Genomic DNA, 17,824 nt, shown 5'->3' on the forward strand with positions numbered 1-17,824 from the left:
AAACAGAAGAGATTATACCTACTACTCTTCAAACAGCCTAAAATACAGCTGACTCCTCGAATAATAACGTGCAAATGTGGACATTTTGCATTGCCTATTTGAGAGATGAAACTCGCGATGAATAAAATATGATGATCGTAGGCCTACGTGATGTGAAGCTACCCTTCAGATCTCAGTAGCCTATCAAGCGCCCACCGCGTCTCATCAGCATTGCGCGCCCAGTTGAGCGCCAGAATGGAGTGAACCGTGTCTGTGCGTATGTGTGTACGGGTGTTTGTGTGCGCGTGTGTGCATACGCGCGTCAGTGTGTGTACGTGCGCGCGGCGCCAGAGAAATGCAGAGCGAGCCACGCAGAACACTACCGTAATAGGCACAAGCTAGGCTACCACGCGCACAGGCAAAGCTACAAAAAATACACCAGCCACTTACAGCAAGGAAAGCTTTGTAACTTGACCGCTAACGGTAAGAATAACTCCATTGAATATACATATATATATATATAATATACTACAAATAATTTACAATTGTTAAACTGCTCTTTTTCAAGCAGTTAGATTTTCTGGGTTTGGGCTTTTCTCACTTATCCATTTGGATAGCAAGAGCGCACGTTGGATAATGGGGTGTAGGCTATTTTACAAAAAGCAGCACTTCGCGCAAAATGATTTGTCATGAACTGGTATGCAATGTACATTTTTTATTTAGTAAATGTTCCCTTGCATGCAATTTTAACCGACAAAAATTACATGATAAAGGGGTGTGTTCTATTTCATGCACAGTGTTCCTTCTAGTCAATAATATGTTCGTGTCCTATGATAGGTTGTATTATTAAGCTATAGTCTATGAGCTCTTTGTGAAAATAAATGCCTTGTTTCAAACAGTGTTAGTGATGCACAAGGATTACAGTTGGGCACACCAAATAGGGCTAGCTCCTAAACATTTTCTGGAGATTGTGGGACAACTCTCCTAATGTAAATTATAGTTATTCCAGGAATAAGATTCTTCGCCCCACCTCTTTGTGTATGGAGGTGTGACATATTTCCTTGCGCTACATGTAACACACACTGTCTCTTCCTTATCCTTTCCCACTCTCTCCGTTTCTCTCTCTAACACACGCACGCACGCACACACACACGCACACACATACACCTACACAAATTCTCTAATAAAAATCAGATCTGATTTTGTGCAATACTAAGTAAAGAAGTTTGATCATATAAGTGTCGATTTTGGTACTATATCTCGTATTCTACTGGGTTTCATTGAAACTTCGATTGGTGATGCGAAGTCCTTTGTTTGGCTGGGGACGCATGCGCATTATATTTAGGGTGTGGGCTGGATGCGAGATATTCTAGCGTCTTATCATTTCGATACCCTGTTGGATGTCCAGTAGTTTTCAAAAAGCGGCAAACCGTAGTCTCACCGTGAGCCTAAAAGACAACACTCTAAAATGATAGTGCGTAATCGTTGGGCAAAATATATATATAGGCCTACAGCATTATGGTAATCGGGATGTAGTCTAAATACCCCCCCCCCCACCCCCCATTATGATGAGTGTGGGAATGAACCGTTGCGTGTCGACGTAGTAACCAAAAAATTATAATCCTGAACATATCAAGACAATGAAAAGACACAAGGGTGCAGGTTTCTTTTATGTATGCATGCTTGTTATACATATTTTATCACCTGTACCTTGTACCTGTTTAGAAGCAGGATAAAACATTAAAATTACTGATTTTTAAATGGATGCGCATGTATTTCCAAACCTGCGATATCAATACTTTGCATGAGTAAATCAATGCATCGCAAGAGCGTGATCGTTACTACGTGGACACTGGCTACAATCAGCCTGTCAGCGTTTCCCATATCTTGATAATGTCTGGACTGTTGCTACGGAATGACGGCTGAATGACTCATCTGATAGATGTGTCTTCGCTGTTTCTTGTGGCATCATTTGTGAAACCTTTGCAAAGGGAATATCAGTTATGGTGTTGATGTTAGGTATTACATGTTGTAATACCTTGGTTTGGCACATGCCTTCTTTAGGGTATCCAACTCTCAACTCTAAGGGGGGAAAATATGTGTATTATTTAAAATAAATGTCTTCTTTGTTGAACTGCCAATGAATGTGGATTATGTGTATCGCTATCTCAAAGGCTAAGGAATTTTAGAGTTGCTTGAAATAAGCTATTTGTTTCAACGTACCCTCGCTTGGCGTTTTAGTCTTATTCTGGTGTGTCAATCGTGTCAGGACCAGATGACACTGGTCAACATTTTCCTCAATTAACTCTATCAATACTAAATATAAGCTAAGAAATTTTTTGTAAAGGTCAGCTTGAAACCGTTTTCAAAACTGAAAGATGTAAGCCTAAACGAAACCCATCTTATATGAAGTGGATCTAAAAATCCCCTGTGGAAGAAATGATTGGAGTAAGAACCCAATAAGTTGTCCAGTTTTGCTGCAAGGCATTATGGGTTTTATGACTTCATATACTTTCAACACTATTTCAGTCTTTAGAGACACAATATCTGATATTTTCTTATGCACAATATTCCAACTAAAAAGAGTATAAACTATATATATATATATACACATTTTCTAGTTTGTCCAACATAATCTTTTTTTTGTTTGTTAGTGTTCACCTATACATTTATGTTGTTGATATTTGACTCAATTATCTGAATATAATTAATAGTCAACATGAATCGTTGACATGGGGATCCCTTTATTCTATGCATTTAATAATCAAATAACCAATATCCAGATAGATAACATTGCCCCTCACCCTCTAACCACACCCATCAGAACTCTGATTCTCATTTTTAGAACATATTCAGGGAGATATATCTTTTGCCTAAATTAAACTACACTGTCTTCGAAATATATTGATAATGCTGACAAAAGAAAATGTTTAGCACAGAACAACTTTGCCACAATAATAATGTATTGTAGAAAAATGGCAATGTTGTCACCTACTGGAAATATCTGTTACAAAATGGCCCTGAAAACATAATACTATGTAATGTGTGTGCAGATACAGCTCCGGAAAAAATGAAGAGACCACTGCACCTTTTTTTTCCTTTCCAAAAAAGTTGAAAAGGAAGGTTTTAAGTGAGGAACATAACCGTTCAATTTGCAGTGGTCTCTTATTTTTTACCCTTCTGTTCCTCACTCAAAACCTTCCTTTTCAACTTTTTGGGAATTAAAAGCACACACTTTAAAACTTCAAATGTCATGGTATGATAGTGATTCCACTTATAAATGATTCATTATATAAACATCATATCACATGTGAGGTTTAAGGAATAGATTGTTATTGGGAAAGTCAAAGATTTCATCTTTAATCAAGACATCCAAGAAAAGGCTTTTCTGCTATAATATGCCCTCTTTAGAAATGGCGTTGTGTTTTTGGGCACCTGTACTGCACTTCAAACCATATCGTCATCTGCACCCATTGACAATGAATTGAGTTGAACACTTAAGACAACCTTCCTCAATTTTTTTTTTAAATAAATAAAGAGACAAAATGTGATGAAGAACAGTAATGCAACATTTTCTCAGATCTCTATGCTGTGAGCCCATCTGTCACACTGCACCCATCTAACAAGGCAAGACACCACTAGTTACTGACATCGCTATAACATGCAAAGAGTTTTAGCAGGCAATGTATACCATCAAACTAATTCACAATGCCCTGATGGGGCAATACTCAAGACGGAAGCCAATTTGCCTTTGGCTGCCTTAGCTCTGCATTTGGTCAAAAATATATCTAGACATTGCTTTATATCAGATCATATTAGCCATTTAACAAATGCTTTCATCTAATGCCAAGACTGCTTAAGGTTTAATCAAGGTAACATATAACTAGGTCATTTAATGGTTTAAAATAAAACTGTTATTCTCTTCTGAAAATAAAACATAAAAAATGCTAAGTAAATGCTTGGTAAACTTGGTCCTAGTTGTAGAAGTGGAGAGAAATGATGGGTTTAAATCATGTGAGATATGATGGGATAACATTGTTGCAGATGTTCTGTTTTTTAGAACGCCCTGTGATGGGCTTTGGATGAGTCCCAGTTATGTCAGCTTTCATCTAGTTTGCAAGTGTGAGAGAGTTGGTTCTGCAGAGAATATTACAATAATTTTATCAATGTCGTTTTTTTTTTATAGTGCAGGAGTGGAATCAAAGGCTTGTCATTCACTTTCAACTGTGTGTTTTGCTGTGCATTTGAGTTTGTTTGTGGGTGTGTAAGAGGGGGATTTATATAGACATGTACATTGGGGTGAGTGAGCATTGTATGGGTTGTTCTTTAGAGAGAGAATGTACTGTATCTGTATAATTCAGATACGGTACAGTACAACAAAGCCAGTCTCTGTGTGTAGTGGGCAACGCCAGGGCAGATGTGGGCAAAGCAAATCTTCGGTGGCCTCAGCCACAACATGGAACAAAGGGAGGGAGCCCCATGCGGTTAGGATACGGAGGGGGGGGGTGAATGGTTCCGTTTTCCAAACCTCCTGCAAGAGATAGGTCCGTCCATATACACACACATATATATATATACACAGATACACACCCGTACATTTTTATAGTCGGACATCTCCTTCACAAGGAGGTCCGGAAGACAGAACCATGACAGCACCTCCCCTCTCCTGACCTCATGGGTCTCCCTCCCTCCGTTCCGTGTTGTGTCTGGGGACAGCGGATGGCCGCCACGTCGGATTTGCTTTGCCCACATCTGCCCTGGCGCTGCCCACTCAAGCACACAGCAAAAGAAAGGGTCAGTGAGACACTGCCTCAATAGTACCAGCCAGCTGCCTAGCCAGTCAGACAGCCCAGCCAGCAGACACAGGATAGGCAATGGAAGGAGGGGGAGGCTCTGACTGTCTGTGTCTGGGTAGAAAAGACAGCATGCCCAAGGGACTGACATTAAAACAAGAGGGACAGGCAGGATGTGTTTGCTTAGGAATTCATTTATTACCAGGGTAAAGACAGTGGGACAGTTCCCGAAATTGAAAATATGAATGGAAACATTTGGTTGTTTGAGGGTTCAGGGAATGCCGATTATGAAGCTGAATATGTAGGATGATTTCTTACTGTGGTCAGGAAAACAGCCTAAACGCTGCGAGGGGTTAAGATGTCTGTCAAGAATGTTGTTGGGGAAGGGATGTATTATTCAGTAATTTTATGGGTATCCAGATAAAGATTTATAAGTAAAACATTTAACTAATTCGAGTTTCATCAAAGTTGGCAAGTAACGTGTCCAGACCCTTCATGTTGAACTGCCATTCTGCAGAGCAAGTTTTCCTTGCGTCACACATGAGGTAGCTTAAGGTATAAAATATGTGTTTGTATTAAAGGACACCGAGTCATGGACATTGTAATGGTGGTTTGTGAAACACTGGGATGTAGGACTGTGTGAGAGTGGCTCAGCGGTGCTAGCGGTGGCGTTCAGCCTGCAGTAGAATTGATTGAAAGTGGAGATGCAGCCTTCTGCCACCGAATGCCTAGACACAACACAGGATTCCAGTCTAAATCATCTGGAACTTTCTTTACTGTGATTGCGGGTAGTCAAGCGTTATCCCCAATTTTTTTTTGTTGGGGCTAATATATGTGTTGTGGCTGTGGTTAGGTAGGCAATGCAGCGCGTTTGGGATTTGGACTGTGTATGGGGATGCAACTCAGTTCTGTCATTATATTGTTCAGCATGCTCTGTCTTTATACCGTGGCATTGTGAATACTTGTTTCTGATTGGTTGGAAGGTGGATTCGAGAGGGTGCGTTATTTCCCAGTAAATGTATAATAACATGGAGGGAAAAGAGTCACATTTTCCCCAGAAGAAAGCCCACAATATCAAATCATGCCTACAGAACAGTGTTCCTCACAACCGCATCCAACGGACTTGTCATTTAATATGACGTGTAATTTTCAAACTCTGCATATTAACGTGCTACACACTGTTCATTACAACACGCAGTACGCACCTCTGAAGAGACTTTCTAAGTTAACAAGATTTGCATGGTGACGTCTTTTCAGGCTGTTCTCTCTCTGTGTTTTGTTGGTGACACAGGTCATCTGTTGCTTTGCAAGAATTTTTTTCTCTGAGTGACGTGTGTAATAGAAGCAAGGATTGCTCTACGTTAGAACACGAGAGGATGATTCTAAAGTAAATCGAGAGGATGATTGAATGACTGGAGGGCGGTAATGTACATATACTGTAGATTTAACCGGGTCTCTCAGATTTAACCCTGAGAGACGAATGTATTGGTTATAACATTCATTTAATGGTTGGGGTTTGTCTGATAGGAAAAACTGGAGAGTTTGGTAGAGAAGAAGAGACTGATTGTAACTATTTTTATTTTAAAATGGTAGGGCCACAATCTTAACAAAGTGCTCAGCAACCAATATCCAAAGATTGTTCATTAATGTTGAGTTTGGACAACGTTTAGGCATTCATTCGGACTGGTTAATGTTATGGGTATGGTTTGGGATTAAGTTAAAACAGAAACAAATAAACAGTTGAAGCATATTTAAGGCACATCCCAGGGTCTTTGGGAACTTGATGAATGCAGAATATTTGCCATGGATCTGTTGTTAGCTCAATACAATATTGTCTCGAAACAATTATTTGTTCATTTGATGGTTTGTTACATCTCATATTTACGTATGATATCACTCAAAATGGCTGCCGAACACCCACTCAGGTGGATGCTGCACTTAGTTTGTGGGTTGTGGATGTTAAGAAACAACAACATACATAGGCCTAAATGAAGGGCTCCCACACATATATCCTACTCAACCTAATCCCACATCTTAACGCAATCAATTGAAGGCTTTCCAACCAGACTGAGTCATCATCGCTTTTCTGTCATTCTGTGCAGGCCTTGCCCCCCACCCCCCCACCCCCCCTTTGTATAGCTGTAGCTCTCATTTGGTAAAACGACTGCCCATAAACTATCGGTTAATTGCCTCTGAGCTGGCTCTACGCGGTGACACCTCTGATGGTGGTACAAAATCAAGGGATTTTTTCCTCTATATTGGCATTCCTCGTCGCCTGAAAAGGAGGCGTTAGCCGGCCGAAATGACTTTTTCCACACATTTGATCTGCAATGGCCATACAGGCGCCATTCTGTTGGATTTCCGTTCAAATCAGCCAATCAGCATCTGGCTGGATCCTCATTGATTCTTGTTAATAGTGTGGGATAGCACGGTAGAATACCTGCAGACAGGATAAGACATGCGGCGTGTTAGTTAATGTGTAAATTCATTGCAGGTTACGCTTAAGAGAGGCACCGATGTGCGTTGTCGAGCTGGAAACAGTATTAATGAAAACAGACTCAGAGTGACATCAGTTACTGGTAAAGCAACAACAATCCACTTTTGAAGAAACAGTACCCTCTTCACAATCACGATCCTATTTGAGTGGGTGGAGAAATCACTAGCATCAATGCAGTATGGGCACTCTGCACCAGGTGACAGTAAATGCCCTCACCTGTGTTGTCTCAGTGGAACGGCAACATTATAATGAATGATTGTGAGGGATTCAAGAAATGGGAATGTTTGTTACACACAGCTGCATCTTGTCTGATCACTCATTTGCATAAGGAATACACTGGCTGCAAATAACTTATACTCTCATTATATTACCATGTAATTTGCATATGCTCCTTTGTTGTTGCAATGCTACTACAATGCAAATACGTAATACATTACCTTGAGAATGAATAACCTCAAGTCAAGGACTTTTAAAGTTCCACGGGTGAGGAATATCTATTCAAATTAGTATGAAGCTTAGGCTGCCAGTTTCAATGGATTCTAAAGCCCATTGGTAAGTCTCTGGAGCTCACCTAACTTAAGGATTCCGTTTGACAGATTGAGCAGACTGCAGCGCATCGCCTGATTTAGTGTACTGATTTAGTGTACTCCCAGGCATGTTGCCTGAGCCATTGGGTTTTCAGGGTTGCCAGTTCCAATGGGTAAATGCTCTGTGAAATGCAGCATCATGCCTCAAAAACAAGCTCAGGCATTTTGTAGTTGGTTGAGTGTGTTTAAAATGTTTATAGTTATTGGGTGTTCATCCTCCTCAGGGTGTTACCAGGCCATGGATCATGCAATGCCTGTGGAAAGTTATACCAGCATTTAGAAGTTATAACAGTACCTGTATTTTATAAGCCTTGAATAGTCCATATAGAACTGCTGGATCTAGTTTATGTTATTTTATCTGTATTGCCAGGACAGTCGAGCTGTATTGGCGTTGATTTTTGACTGAGTTTGATTGGAGTGAGTTCACCCTCTTCAAAAACCAACAGACTCATTCTGCCTGATCATCCTTTGAAATCAACTGCTTTTACTGTCCATCAAAAATGTAAGGTACACTATCGCAATAAATGAATGTCCTTTTACACGTCTGATACAAAAGCCCACAGTCTGTTCAAACCCTTCACCCTGTGACAGCACTTTCTTTTTGATAGGTGCTTAGCTGAAGGTGTAAAATCTGTATGTGTGTGTGTGTGTGTGTGTGTGTAATTTGTGTGTGTGAGAGAGAGAGCGAGAGATGGTGGTGGACCTGGGAGACTGGGGATTAGGAGAAGGATGTTTACTTTTACTTCATTGACATTGACAAACTACAGCATAAGTTTATCATATTTTTGGTTGAATTATAAAAATTGAGCATCACATCTGTCCTTGCTGCTCCTCCCTCAGCAAAAAGAAACCCAATGAACTCTTGTACATTCTCTTCTGATGTATTCGTGCTTTTTCTCTTCTGCATACCCACGAGACCTATCCCAGAGACTGTATTCATACACCATCTTAGCTCTGATCTGCGATCAGTTTAACCTTTTAGATCACAATGAATAACACCAATTGGACAGATCCTAGATCAGCACTTCTACGTCTGAGGGGCTTTGCAGATACGGGCCGGGTCCATCTTGTCAAAGCAATCTTATTAATTAATGCAAAACTGATCCTAGATCAGTACTTCTATTATGAGACACTAGGAATACAAGCCCGGATTTCACCTATTTACACGCCTGGAAACCACCATGGTTGGACAAAGATTGTTAGACAACTAAACCTTTTATGACTCACGGTTTATTCAAAAACATACTGTACAGTAAATGCCCCAGAAGTGTCAGTGGTAATTTACACTAGCAGTCAAAAGTATTCACCCACTTGCACTTTTCAACATTTCATTGTGTTCCAAGATGAAATCAAAATGGGTTTAACGCACAAAAAAGTGAAAAAGAAAAACCACCAACAATCCTATACCAACTCTAGAGGAGGTACCATCCAGGCTCAACTGTCATCCACAGCTGAGCTGGGAGACACTGTGCATACTACTTTGCAAAAGTTGCCTTTTTGGGACAGTAACAAAAATACATAGCAAACCTTAGCTAAATTTTCCCAGAAGGCATGTGGGAGACAAAGAAAAAGATTGCATGTCTATTAAGACAAAAATATATTTAGTATATATAGTTTTTGGCCTCAAGGTAAAAAGCTGTGTTTGGCAAGTCTAACACAGCACATCATCCTGAGAACACCATCCCTACTATGAAGCATGTTGGTGGCAGCATCATGCAATGGGGATGCTTCTATGTCCCAGGGCATAGCAAGCTTGGAAAGGTTGATGCAGCTAAGGGTAGATATATCAGAGAAGGAAACCTGCTGATGTCTGCAAGAGATCTGGGACTTAAGAACATTAATCTTCCAGCAGGACAATGACCCGAGTCCCCCAGTCAAAGTCTGGGAATTCAACTGGGAATGTGTGGAAAGAATTGAACATTTTTGTTCACCAAAGGTCCCTATGCTAAGCTTAAGAAATGTTGGCAAAAGCTGCTGTGTTCACATGCGCTAAGTTGTCATAGACTTATCCAAATAGATGCATGGCTGTAAAACTGATACACCCCCATTAAATCTATTTTGATTTCATGTTGTAACTCAATCAAATCTGTAGAAGTCCGAGGGGGGTGAATGGCTTCTGAGAGCCACTGTAACCATGGGAGGGCCTGGTATGGCAGCCAGACAATGCAAATAAACCTATACACTCACCTAAAGGATTATTAGGAACACCATACTAATACTGTGTTTGACCCCCTTTCTCCTTCAGAACTGCCTTAATTCTACATGGCATTGATTCAACAAGGTGCTGAAAGCATTCTTTAGAAATGTTGGCCCATATTGATAGGATAGCATCTTGCAGTTGATGGAGATTTGTGGGATGCCCATCCAGGGCACGAAGCTCCCGTTCCACCACATCCCTAAGATACTCTATTGGGTTGAGATCTGGTGACTGTGGGGGCCATTTCAGTACAGTGAACTCATTGTCATGTTCAAGAAACCAATTTGAAATGATTCAAGCTTTGTGACATGGTGCATTATCCTGGTGGAAGTAGCCATCAGAGGATGGGTACATGGTGGTCATAAAGGGATGGACATGGTCAGAAACAATGCTCAGGTAGGCTGTGGCATTTAAACGATGCCCAATTGGCACTAAGGGGCCTAAAGTGTGCCAAGAAAACATCCCCCACACCATTACACCACCACCACCAGCCTGCACAGTGGTAACAAGGCATGATGGATCCTTGTTCTCATTCTGTTTACGCCAAATTCTGACTCAACAGTAATCGAGACTCATCAGACCAGGCAACATTCTTCCAGTCTTCAACTGTCCAATTTTGGTGAGCTCATGCAAATTGTAGCCTCTTTTTCTTATTTGTAGTGGAGATGAGTGGTACCCGGTGGGGTCTTCTGCTGTTGTAGCCCATCCACCTCAAGGTTGTGCGTGTTGTGGCTTCACAAATGCTTTGCTCCATACCTCGGTTGTAATGAGTGGTTATTTCAGTCAAAGTTGCTCTTCTATCAGCTTGAATCAGTCGGCCCATTCTCCTCTGACCTCTAGCATCAACAAGGCATTTTCGCCCACAGGACTGCCGCATACTGGATGTTTTTCCCTTTTCACACCATTCTTTGTAAACCCTAGAAATGGTTGTGTGTGAAATTCCCAGTAACTGAGCAGATGGTGAAATATTCAGACCGGCCTGTCTGGCACCAACAACCATGCCACGCTCAAAATTGCTTAAATCACCTTTCTTTCCCATTCTGACATTCAGTTTGGAGTTCAGGAGATTGTCTTGACCAGGACCACACCCTTAAATGCATTGAAGCAACTGCCATGTGATTGGTTGATTAGATAATTGCATTAATGAGAAATTAAACAGGTGTTCCTAATAATCCTTTAGGTGAGTGTATATACCAGACTGGCACATTTTAATAGCTTGTTGACATACTGGGCTATTGCTTCATAAATGCATCACATTCAAGATAGCCTGAACAGATAATGAATCCTACATCAGGGACATTTATATCGGCTGAGCCAATTTCAAGCCAACCTGATGACAAAATAACCCCAGTTTACCCAGCACGAAATTGACATGTAAATAAGAGCAGCCTGGGGTGGAGCTTAGTGTTCACTCTTATGGCTATGTGGCAAGGCCAGGGCCCCCCTACAACTACATAAAATCATACCATCCTAACCTGATTTCCCACATATTAAGCTACAGGCCTTGCTGCCAGCTGCTGTTGGATTTAGATCACCACTGTCCCTTTCTCACTCACTTGACATGCGGTTGATATCACTAACGTTACACCTATCAATCGCCTCATGCTGCTGATGTCACTGTCACTAATGTTACACCTATCAATCTCCTCATGCTGCTGATGTCACTGTCACTAACATTACACCTATCAATCTCCTCATGCTGCTGATGTCACTGTCACTAATGTTACACCTATCAATCTCCTCATGCTGCTGATGTCACTCACTAATGTTACACCTATCAATCTCCTCATGCTGCTGATGTCACTGTCACTAACGTTACACCTATCAATCTCCTCATGCTGCTGATGTCACTGTCACTAACGTTAGGCCTATCAATCTGCAGACACGGTGGACTGAGAAGAGACATAAAAGGTGTAGTTTTCGGTCAGGCTTAGGTGTTTTGCAGGCTGACATTAGGATACCCGATCAATGGAACCAGCTCAATCACAGCTGATGGCAGCATTGTTTCAATAATGTTTGCTCGGTTTTGACTGTGCAGGGTAGCATGAAAAGGCAGCAGAGAACCCCCTGCTTATCACTGCTTCATCTATAGTCCAATCGTGCCCTTCTTTTTGGCCCTGGTACTCGTGGTGTGACAAATTAAAAACAATGGGACCGATCTAGGCTGAAGTAATTTTACGATGTAAAGGATTTAAAATCAAAGTATAGCAACTGTTTTCCTAGGCCCTTCTATTGGCTAAGCCAAAATGGCTCAACCCCTAGGTAAATGCTGGGATTTTATAATATTCCATGTAAATCAGAATGCAGCTATGAATAACCAGGCAAGTGGATCTCATCAGTCAGTGGCCAATGGAGCCTGTACTGTAACTTCTCAAAACAATTTGGCATTTCATTAAGACATACCTGCTGTGTTGCAGTCTACCACTGAAAACCATTACAGAATATACAGGGAAAAATAGTGCTGATTTGTATTTAAGCTATCTATCTATTATTCAAGCATCACGACATACCCGAGAGTGACTGGTTACAGTTTCTCTGGCAGGAGGCTACAGATGTCAGTGTGTTCAAGTAGCACTCACAAGCTGTCCTAAGCAAAAAGAAGCAACCATAAATTCACTCACTGAGAGTGAACAACGTAAACAATATATTAGCAGTATGCTTGCTAGTGAGGTTAACTATAGCATTCACTAACAAAGATTACAACATCCAGGCCAGTCGCATTCATTGCAGCCAGCTGGTTAAATGAACAAAGCACTCAAAAAGTGAATCTTGACTCCAGGCTAAGTAAAACTAGTCCTTCAGAAAGAGTGAGTCGTTCACAAACAACACATCATTACTGCCAAGTTACCAGACCATCTGGCCATCCAGTCGTCCAACAACGTACATTTATGTTGTAGTGCTGGGCAATTATACTCACATTGCTAATGGAAGCACAAACTAACTTTATGTAGTCAGAAGGCTGTCTGATATTCCACCTAGTTGGTTGGTGTCGGTTGATCACTCCTTAAGACCCATCTTGGTCATAATAGCAAATAAAAATATACCACAAATTGTCCTTCAGCATTGAGATGGCCTCAAAGGCCCAACTCACACTGAAACAGACACTATAATAGCACAGATCAGACACATATGAGATCCTTTCCATCTCTATGAGAAGGATCATTCCTGTTGGAAGAAAACAACAGAAGACCACCACTCAACAAGGAACATTCTACTCAGGCAAAGTTATAGACACTCATGGTTGATCCTGGCATTGTATTTGCTACTGAGCATTAGCATCAATAATACTGTCAAAAAAATAAGTTGGTTGATTTATTGCGTAGCTTCTCGGCTCTGACTTTATCTTGAGTCCTGTCCGAGGACACCGTTATGCCGTTCTGTGTGTGTTCTTAGCAACTGAACTACAGAATTTCAGTTCTTCAAATGCTTTACAGATATAGCAGTATGTGTATAATACACAATATTTGACATTTCCTGACAAACAGTTATCAGATTCAGTTCCTCACCAACTGTATACAGATCATATCACTCTAATGCGTCTGTACAGTGTCTCCTATTTACGCCTCAGTGTAATTTGGAAAATACATCTGCTTCACATTTGCCGACATCCCTCTCTCCCTAAATCCTAAAATATTTTTTAATAACGGCGATACAATCTGTGTGGGACAAGAATGGATGATATATACAAAGCTGATTCATCCATAATTCAGACTATTTAAGTTTGTCTGTGTGAGTGAGTCGCAGTGGAAGTGGAGTGGATCTATTGTAATAGAGGAGAGAGTACAGATCTGGCTCCAGGATGAATGTAATTCCTCAGAGTTTATCTATGATGATTGCTATTAGCCTTTTAGCGCTAGCAGAGTAGAGCTATTTGAGTGAGTCTATTTTGCTCCCGCTCACACAAACAAACCTGCTGGGCCCTGGGGTGGTCTAGCGGTCGAAAATGTTCCCATCCGAATCACATAAACTGCTATAACTAGCGTTTCACACCTACAACTAGAGTTTCACTGCGACTTCCAGAACGCTCTCATTAACCTCCCCTTTCTATCTCTGTCCTATCCACTCCAATAAAAAAAAAAAAAAAAGATGCCTTGACTTCAGGTCTCTTCAGAATTTTACAGTGTCTTTTACAGTGTCTCTCGTCTCATACATAACATGTTGGCACACTTTTTTGTGAGAACAAATTAGAATGTTGAATAAACTTAATTTGAACGCACTTTTCCATGTTCCCAATGTCAAATGTAACCGGATATTGTATATACCGGGACACCTTCAGATGATAAGTCAGCATTCTGTACGCTGGTCAATATTCTGTTCCACGCTGTATAGGGTCCTGCGATAATTTCTGGTTTGTGTTTTTAAAACAAGCTAAACTGAAGCCATGACCAAACCACAGACAGTTGAAGTCCCAGCCAATTGGTAGGGAACGTCCAATGTTCTGTAAAATGTGTCTACTATGAATCACGTGCGATGTGTCAGGAGTGAAAATACAAACCAGAAATACAAGCTGTCAGAACAATATACAGTCCGGTGCCCCAAAAATATGGGTAACATTCAACATTTAATCTCCACTTCCTAGGACAGAACTCACAGACAACTGGTAACATATGTTTAAATGTCATTATATAAAACTGTCGGGATGTAGAGACATTCATGTTTTTGTTCAGTTGACTTCTTTCAGATGATTATAGTAAACATGTTAGCATGGCAGAGCCATGTTCAACACTCGCCCACAAAATGAATACATCTGATGCAGTATCCTATGAAAGTAATGCCTTGTTAAATAATTCTTCTGGATCTATTCCCACTTCATCTTCATTAGACAAAAACCGATGTCCCCATGTCTTTTGGCATTAAAATAAAAAAAGTGACATCACTTCTGTGGTAAATTTTCTAAATGTTCTGTAGCATATTTATTAAATCATACAATTCTACATGCAGCTTCCAAATGCAGCTGCTTTTTCCAGCGCACTGCTGAGCATGGTTGCTTTGTGTGTTTTGGAAAATTGGATTTTATAGCTCCATCTTGTAAATGTTGTGAACTGCTGCACAGGGGCAACATCTTGTTAAAAACTCCTTTTCAGACAATGTTTACAGCTCAAGTCATGGCTATTTACTTTATCTACTGACCACATTTAGATGAACTGACAGAAATGTAGCTAAAACACATGTGGTCAGATAAGAAATGTGGGAGTAGCTTTCTGTTTGAAATGTGTGATTACTGTTCTGACTAGTGATACACAGACTGAAGAGATGCATGTCACTCACCAGGATATGCTGCAACAAAGACATCTCTCTTGAATGTTAGTTACGGTGGGGAGAACAAGTATTTAATACACTGCCGATTTTGCAGGTTTTCCTACTTACAAAGCATGTAGAGGTCTGTAATTTTTATCATAGGTACACTTAAAAAATCCAGAAAATCACATTGTATGATTTTTCAATAATTAATTTGCATTATATTGCATGACATAAGTATTTGATCACCTACAAACCAGTAAGAATTCCGGCTCTCACAGACCTGTTAGTTATTCTTGTAACAAGCCCTCCTGTTCTCCACTCATTACCTGTATTAACTGCACCTGTTTGAACTCGTTACCTGTATAAAAGACACCTGTCCACACACTCAATCAAACAGACTCCAACCTCTCCAAAATGGCCAAGACCAGAGAGCTGTGAAAGGATATCAGGGATAAAATTGCAGACCTGCACAAGGCTGGGATGGGCTACAGGACAATAGACAAGCTGCTTGGTGAGAAGGCAACAACTGTTGTCGCAATTATTAGAAAATGGATGAAGTTCAAGATGACGGTCAATCTCCCTTGGTCTGGGGCTCCATGCAAGATCTCACCTTGTGGGGCATCAATGATCATGAGGAAGGTGAGGGATCAGCCCAGAACTACACGGCAGGACCTGGTCAATGACCTGAAGAGAGCTGGGACCACAGTCTAATAGAAAACCATTAATAACACACTACGCTCAAGCCAGCGCATGTCCAGGCCCGTCTGACGTTTGCCAATGACCTTCTGGATGATCCAGAGGAGGAATGGGAGAAGGTCATGTGGTCTGATGAGACAAAAATAGAGCTTTTTGGTCTAAACTCCACTCGCCGTGTTTGGAGGAAGAAGAAGGATGAGTAAAATCCCAAGAACATCATCCCAACCGTGAAGCATGGATGTGGAAACATCATTCTTTGGGGATGTTTTTCTGCAAAGGGGACAGGACGACTGCACCGTATTTAGGGGAGGATGGATGGGGCCATGTATCGTGAGAGCTTGGCCAATAACCTTCCCTCAGTAAGAGCATTGAAGATGGGTCATGGCTTGGTCTTCCAGCATGACAACGACCCGAAACACACAGCCAGGGCAACTAAGGAGTGGCTCCATAAGAAGCATCTCAAGGTCCTGGAGTGGCCTAGCCAGTCTCCAGACCTGAACCCAATAGAAAATCCGGTGACTAGTTTATGCAAATTGGAAAGATTACTGCCTTACTAGACTGTTTTGTATCATTCCAGCTGCAAGTCTGACATAACTCTGTTTTGACTAACTAGCAAATTACGTGACTAGCTAGAAACAGCCAACAGAGAAGAACAGCCAATGCTGTGAAATTGCAGAAAATTGTCCTATAGCTGCCTTGCCAGGTGGATTTGCAGCGGTTTACACAATACAAATAAAGAAGACTGGAGGCAATATTAGAGTTCTGTCAAGATCAGTATAATGGGAACTACTTACGAGAGAATACATATTGAATGTTAATGCAGAGAAGTCAGGTCTTAGACTCTGTTGCACCCCAACCATACTGTGTCTGTGTAAAACTGCTACCTCTTGTACTGTCTCAACACAACTTCTGGAGGTGCTCAGAAGTACTGCGCTATATATAGAAGAGGGCCCTCATTGGGATGCTACCATTGCAGAGCCCTTTCACCCAGAGTCAATTTGAAGGAAGATTTTCTGAGCCTGTATCTCTTTAAATGAGAATGTTGGTCTGTGTTTACATTTTGCTTACCAGGGCCTCATCTTGTTTTCTTTATGGGAACCTTGAGCCTGACTGATTGCTGTGTTTGCTGGGAGCCCGACTCCATCCTGTCAGAGGTCACATATTTCTCAGACAGACCTTTCCAGATTACTCATTAATGAACTCTAAGTGCGTGTCTGTGTGTGTCTGTGTGTGTGTGTGTGTGTGCACGAATATTTTCCTTTGCTGCTGTTGCTGTGGCCTTTTGTGGGAAAAAAGGAATAGGGAGCTTTCATGAGGGCTAAGAATTTAGTGATTAGGCTGCAACCTTTTTTCACCAGGACAAAGGCAAAAGAGACATGCACACATAACAAAGAAACAACACATACACTGATGAGCAAAAACATTATGACCACCTGCCTAATGTGCTAAAACAGCGCTGACCTGCCGAGGCATGGACTCTACAAGACCCCTGAAGGTGTGCTGTGGTATCTGGCACCGAGACATTAGCAGCAGATCCTTCAAGTCCTGTAAGGTGGAGCCGCCGTGGATGGCATATCCCGTCGATGCCAAATCGGATTGAGATCTGGGTGAATTTGATGGCCAGGGCAACACCTTGAACCCTTCATCATGTTCCTCAATCTGTTCATGAACAATGTGTGCAGTGTGGCAGGGTGCATTATCCTGCTGAATAGGTCACTGCCATCAGGGAATACCATTGCCATGAAGGGGTGCTCCTGGTCTGCATTGATGTATAGGTAGGTGGCCCCATAAGCAGCAGGATACGATGCATTGTGTTTTGTGACATGTTCCTCCC

At 41.3% G+C, this 17,824-nt stretch overlaps 1 protein-coding gene across 1 annotated transcript in view; it reads left to right on the plus strand.

Annotated features, from left to right (window-relative positions):
• Positions 1–218: 218 nt before the first annotated feature.
• The window catches only part of basp1 (brain abundant, membrane attached signal protein 1), a 42,935-nt gene continuing 25,329 nt past the window's right edge, over positions 219–17,824 (plus strand). Inside the window, exon 1 of the mRNA XM_010892958.3 lies at positions 219–462. The gene's annotated coding sequence lies outside the window, so the exon portion shown is untranslated. The remainder of the gene's footprint in view (positions 463–17,824) is intronic.

This window comes from Esox lucius, chromosome 3 (assembly GCF_011004845.1).
Source record: "Esox lucius isolate fEsoLuc1 chromosome 3, fEsoLuc1.pri, whole genome shotgun sequence".
In the NCBI taxonomy this organism is placed as follows: domain Eukaryota; kingdom Metazoa; phylum Chordata; class Actinopteri; order Esociformes; family Esocidae; genus Esox; species Esox lucius.